Raw genomic sequence first — 6,000 nt, forward strand, 5'->3', positions numbered from 1 at the left:
ATAATGATTCTGTGGATTCTACTAGGCCATGGGGAATCCAAGTCCAGAAAAGGAGGGAATGCTAAGAATTACCTAACACCAAGGTTTCCTCTGGCTTCTCAAGAGTAGTCAGGTATCACTTAAATGTTTTGTTGTATGGAGAAATTGTCCAGTGTTGAGAAGCATCATCTGTTGATCTTTCCAACATCACTAAGTTTTAGGATTTTAAAGTGTGTGAGAGAAAGCAGTTTGATTTGTATTGTGGATGATTAGTTGCTAAGACTTAGATACCAAGTGTCCATGAAGAAGGGTATAAAGATCCCAGTTGAAGTCAGATGCTGGAGTGGGTACAGTGTTTTAATACATAGCTAAAACCCATAGATTTGGGTCAGAATAAAGGAAACGTTTTCCCTTGTCTCCCCAAATCAGTTTTCCGTTTGCATAGCTCCCAAAGTCCTCGCCCTTTGGAACAGCGAAGAGTCATTTGAAACTTAACTGAACGCTGGAGGCGAGTTTTACTTTTCATGTCATCCAATTTAGGAGATCCAGTTTCTCTGCAGTGGAAGAAAAAGACGGAGTGGGGGAGAAAAAGACCAGGCTCCTCGCCTTCTGATCTTTTTACCTTCAATCCACAACCTGCAACGCAAAATCGAGCCAAGTAAGGAATTTTGCCTGGAACCACCACCACCACCACCTTGTCACTCACGCCCCAGAGACACGCCCCTCTTGTAGGCTCTTGGCCAAGGGAGGCTCCCCTGCCTGCATAGTAATAAGCTCGAGACCTCCACGAACCAATGGCGCTCTGGGAGAAGGGTTAGTTTTGCTGGTACCTAAGTGATTTGCATAACCCAGCTGCCGGGGGCTTGGGAACCGGAGCGTGCAACCCTACAAGGAAAAAAGACAGGAAGAGCTAGAGCCGCGGCGGGGAGAGACCGAGAGTCTTGGTGTTTGTGCGAGAGCCGGGGTGGGGGCAGGGGTCAGGGGCCAGGGGCCGGCCCGGCTGAAGGCTGCGCTCTGCAACCTTGAAGAGCGGCTGCGGATGGAGGCCGGGGGCAGGGAGGCGGGTACAATGGCAGAGCGCGGCCTGGGCAGCTGTGCTGGGCTGGGCCCGCTGGCCTGAGCCGCCAGAGGAGCGGGGCTGCCTCTGCTCTTCCATGGAGCAGAGGGAAAGGCGAAATTTCGGAGCGCTGAGTCCCTGCGCTGCTGCGGCGGACTGCTGAAGAGGCTGAGCCCACTCGGACCTCCAAAGGAGACAGCCCCCGCCCCAGCCCGCAGGCCGGCTGCCCGGGGTCGGCGGGGGCGTCCTAGGGCAGCAGAGGCGCGCCAAGCGAACAGCACCACAGGAGAGGCCGGCGGGGCAGGCAGTCGCTGCGATGCCGGGGCCGCTGGGGCTGCTCTGCTTCCTTGCCCTGGAGCTGCTAGGCTGGCCAGGCCCAGCGGCGCGGCACCGCTTCTCTGCGCAGCGCCCTGCAGCTGCGATGGCGACCTTCGGGTGGACTGCTCCGGGAAGGGGCTGACGGCTGTACCCGAGGTGCTTGGTGCCTTCACCCAAGGGCTGTGAGTGCAGCCCAGAGGGCTCCAGGGTGTGGGGCTGGCGGGGAGTGCTGCGGGGCGGGGCCGGTGGTCGATCCCACCCCCACCCCCATTCCCCAGTGTGGCGGTAAGCAGATCACCTGTGCGTGCTTTCCAAACTTTACCAGTCCGTGTCTGGGTCCGAGCCCCAAGAGGCTCTTTACCAGAGTTTTCGGACACAACCATCCCCTGCCCCAACCAAATCTCAAATGTATCTTGGGTCAAGAAAGAGGAATCTGGATATGCTAGCACCTGGCATCCTTTTGAGGCGACTTCCCCTTCTCACACGGGGCCCCTGCTCTCTTGGCTGAACTTTCAACTTTCGCTATTGGCATGGGTAAGGGATCTGAGAACTTGGCCATTTGACTGCAGAATAAGACTTGTTCTGTGGGGCAGCTTCTGGAGTCCCCCTGGGTTCCAGCATGACAGGAGAAGAAACACCTGTACCTCAGTCGGGGCAAGTTGCCCTCCAGTTTAGAGTAGTGAGTCCTGGCTCCTCAGCCCAGATTTGCTTGAACTCATCCACACATGCCAGGGTTCTGGAGCACGCAGGGAGCCACAGAAAACAAGAGAGAGAGAGAGGAGAAATTACAGGAATCTCTTGGTGAAAATACTCTTCTGACCCAACAAAGCTTTTAAAGAAGGAAGTTTGACCAGAGGTACAGATGTTAGAAGGGAAACAAAGTTCTATATATGCTAAGCCCAGTCCACAAGGTACCTGACGGGAAAGTCACTCAAATAGTTCTGACTTCCAAAACCTCCCTCCTCAAATTGAGCCCCAAGAGCATTAAACACTCCTTTTAGAAAAGGAGGAATCTGAAATAGGTGTTGGAGGTGGTGTTGGCAAATTCCACTGATAGAGAATGAATAGGGTAATTGAGTGCTGGGCTTGTTGTGCTCTTGTTCTTCTTGTGTTGTGTGGCTGGTTGAATGATTAAATCAGGAGTAGTGAAAAAACTGTTTGAGAGAGGAAGGGGGTTGAGTGGCCCTTGGATGAAGGGAATTTCCTTTTACCTTATAGCTACTGAAAGGGACCTCTTAGAAATAGACAGTTTTAAAGGAATAGCAGATCCTATTAAGAAATTCCTTTTAGGCAGGCCAGAGCATTGCTTCATTTCCAGGTGGGTGGTGACAAGCTGTCCTTCTTGTCCTCTCAGGATGGGGTTTAGTGAGCACCAAGGGCCCATGCCTTGAAACTTGTTTCATTCTTCTACTTCACCTTACTCTGTCCAGTAGGCTCGGGCCCCCATTACACCACCACTCCTTGTCTCAGGTGTTAGCTGTTGGTTATTTGAAATCATTTGCCTGCAGCATGGTGAAGTTTAACTCTTCATAAAAAAAAGTTAACTTTGCAGCATGGAACATTTTGTTCACAAAGATGCTGTGGCAAAGTTTGAGCAGAAAAAGAAGATATGGGTAGAAGATATGGGCGTTCTTAAAAATCTCCAAAGCCTTTAGATAAACTTGGAGAATTGAGGCAGAGAGGTGCCTTCCCCAAATTTCTTCCAAGTCTCTCCATGTATAGAAAAGCATGATTTACTATTTAGACAAGTTGTGAAGATCTTGTTTTGCAGACTTCTTGAATTTTAATGAGCAAACTTGCCCTGTAAGAAAAGTACCTGTTTTACATTAGTATCTAAAGTCAGAAAGAAATGTCACATTTTTATGAGAGTATGTTTCTCTCTAGAGAGCATCAGACATCTTCCTGTTCAACTCACTGGAGGCAGTGAAATGCTGTATCTTCAATTTGAGCCTTAGGAAAGTTACGTTCTTGGCTTGGGAAACAGAAAATAACTGGCTCCAGTCCATTAGAGTGCCTAAACCAGCATCATGACAGCCCTTTCTGGGCTGTGGTGGTGAGCAAATGTGTTGTATTTCCTTCCTTGATTTGTGACCTATAGGTACATTCAGATGCCTCCTATTTCCCCCTAGTACTCCTCATTTCATCCTCAGAAAGTATATAGTATTTACTATTTTTCTTCTCTAAAGGAGGTTTCAATATATATAGGAATGTGATAAGTAGGAACAAAAAGGAGAAGACTTTTACTGTCATCCATTGGACAAACAATGGCACAAACAACTAAAGATAAAGTCTGTCCATGAACAATGTCAGATTCCACTATAGAAGATTCATGGTTAGTCTAGCATGAATTTGGGAAGGTTCTTTCACCCTAGACAAAATAATAGAGATATTTCACCCATATACATTTTAACTATGGCCCAAACATAGTTATATCTCCATTCTTAAATTTTAGATTTCATTAAAACTACTTTGATAATGATAATATGAATTCAATTGGATAAGTCCTGTGTTATGCTACTCTAGCTACCATGAACCCTATATCATAAACAATAGATAATTATTTTCACATTATTCTGGAGGCTACAGATCTGAGATCAATGTGAGAATACTATTGATTTCTGGTGAGATCTTACTCTGGCTTATAGAGGGTCACTTTCTTTCTGTGGCCTCTTGTGGTTTTATCTGCATGTCTAAGTACACAGGGAGTGAGTTCTGGTGTGTCTTTCTTTTCTTATAAAGACAGCATTCCTAAAGCATTATCAATTTAGTTAATTGGAGTTACCTCCTTAGTAGCCCCATGACCAGATTGGAGAAATTTAGTACTTCAACATTTATTTTGGAGGGGGACAGCATTCAGTCTGTACAAGTCCATCTGTCAAATGCTTCCTCTGTAAGATACTACAGTTTTGTAAAATACTCATTTCTCATGGCATCCATATATGTATATTCTCTATTCTCAAAAAACATGATGATAAAACTTATATATCAAAAGATTAATACATATTCTCTGAGTCTACATTTGTTTAACAATGGAATGATAAGGCTCAAGGACAATGAATGTTATTTTAAAAGCCAAATTGGGCTGGGGTGTGGCTCAAGTGGTAACTTGCTAGCCTGGCATGCGCAGGGCGCTGGGTTCCATTTCAGCACCACATAAAAATAAAATAAAGATGTGGTGTCCACCGAAAACTGAAAAATAAATATTAAAAAATTCTCTCTGTCTCTCTCTCTCTTAAAAAAAGCCCAAATTAAGTAATCATTCATTATTTAGAATCAAACATTTAAAATATCTTTCTGTCATTTTAATAATCAGAAATCATGTCTTAAAGCTTGGAATATATCAATAGATATCAAGAAGTTGCATGACTTTTTGAAAAGACCACTATCTGTATACCAGTATTTAAATTTTTCCTCCTTCATTACTAAAAAGTTTAAAATGACAATAGAACTTCTAATAATACTTGTTGTTTATAAATCCACCTCATTAACATCCAAAACACACACACACACAAACAGAATAAAATAGTATTTATGTGATTATATAATATGGAAATGTATCACCTTGTAATTTTTGGGTACCACTTCCATTTCTTTCTTTTCTTTTCTTTTTTTTCTTTTCTTCTCATTTATTTGCTAAATTTAAAATAAAATCCTAAAATGAATACATAGCTCAGTACCAATGTCTTTCTAATCCTATTAACTATTAAAAATCTAAATCTTACTTTAACTACTAATAAAATATACTTTGTTTATTCAAATATTAAAAAATCCATTTTTCGAATAGTTCCCATATTGTCATCTATTTTAAAAGCCATAGCTTAATGGTATTACCAAAGTGAATGGAACTAACAAGAAATCAAGTGCTTAAATTAAGCTGCTTAGTTTTCCTTCAGAGTCTAATATGTGATTTAATCTTATTTCACTCTATTGAAACAAAAGATAAAAGGAGTATAACATTGCAAGAACTTTAATTTGATGCTGATTTTCAGTGGCATTTTATCAATATATTCTTTTCCTTTCTTTTCTTATTAAGCCATTATTTCTAGTTGTGTTATTTGTTTCATGATTAATTATAATCACTCTTTTTAGGGATGCTTCTATGCTAACAATAAAATAGGAATAAAATAAAAAACATTAAATTCTACCAGTCTTATATTTGACATGATTTAGGCTGAGTCTAAAGAGTTTCTCCTTAATTTAACCAATTTTCTTTACATAAAAAGTACATAGTGATAATAACATAATTAATAATGATAATTCTAGTTTTCTCTCTTCTCCCTACACAATTTGTACCATATATAGAAATATTTCATCTGGCAATGTGTAAATACACAAAATAATTAAGCAGTATGAAAACGGTATGTATCTTCAAATAAGTGTATGCCATATATTTGCATTTATATAAATTTATGCATCTTTATGTATATAAAGCTGTTATATATATAAAACTATTACATATTTATTTATGATATATGTAAATTCATTAATAATATACATATATGACAAAGTAATTTTTTCTACTTTTTCTACTGTTTATTAAATTTAAAAATCTATGTCTAAAGAAAATAGGTATTGTCTATATAAGAAAATATCAATAAATTGGATTTAATAACATTAATAACATTTTTTTAATCAAAAGATGTCAT

Source organism: Marmota monax, unplaced genomic scaffold (genome assembly GCF_021218885.2).
Source record: "Marmota monax isolate L192 unplaced genomic scaffold, Marmota_monax_Labrador192_F-V1.1 WCK01_AAM20220418_F8-fsc00401, whole genome shotgun sequence".
Lineage (NCBI taxonomy): Eukaryota > Metazoa > Chordata > Mammalia > Rodentia > Sciuridae > Marmota > Marmota monax.